This window comes from Athene cunicularia (genome assembly GCF_003259725.1).
Source record: "Athene cunicularia isolate RWA chromosome 5 unlocalized genomic scaffold, athCun1 chr5_part1, whole genome shotgun sequence".
Taxonomy (NCBI): Eukaryota; Metazoa; Chordata; class Aves; order Strigiformes; family Strigidae; genus Athene; species Athene cunicularia.
The window spans coordinates 41,186,312-41,186,705 of record NW_020799101.1 but is presented as its reverse complement, the minus strand read 5'-3'; positions in this window follow the sequence as shown (position 1 = coordinate 41,186,705).

Genomic DNA, 394 nt, shown 5'->3' with positions numbered 1-394 from the left:
CTTTAGCATTTGGTTCCAAAATTATTAATTTTACTAATCATCCTGGCTGATGTAACCCTGCGGTGGGACGCCTTTCCCGTTCCAAAGGTCTCAATCGCTGCGGCTGCAGCACGGGCCGCAGCCCAGCCTGGGGGACGGTTTAGGTGAAGAGCGGGAGCGAAGCGGGCAAGAAGCGCCGAGGTGGGGGCTGCTGTTTGCTGAAATTCATTCCCTGGAGGGGGCTGGGCTATCTCAGCAACCTGGGGCTTAAGGCCGCCTGATTAAGCACAGCTCAGCAGGCAAAGCGCTGACTGAGGGAAAATCCGGGCTCTGCAGGCGGCCGGCTCTGCCCCGCAGCCGCTGTCCCGGGCGGCCCAGCCCGGTCGCAGAGCTCCACGCCGGGCGCCGCGGGAAC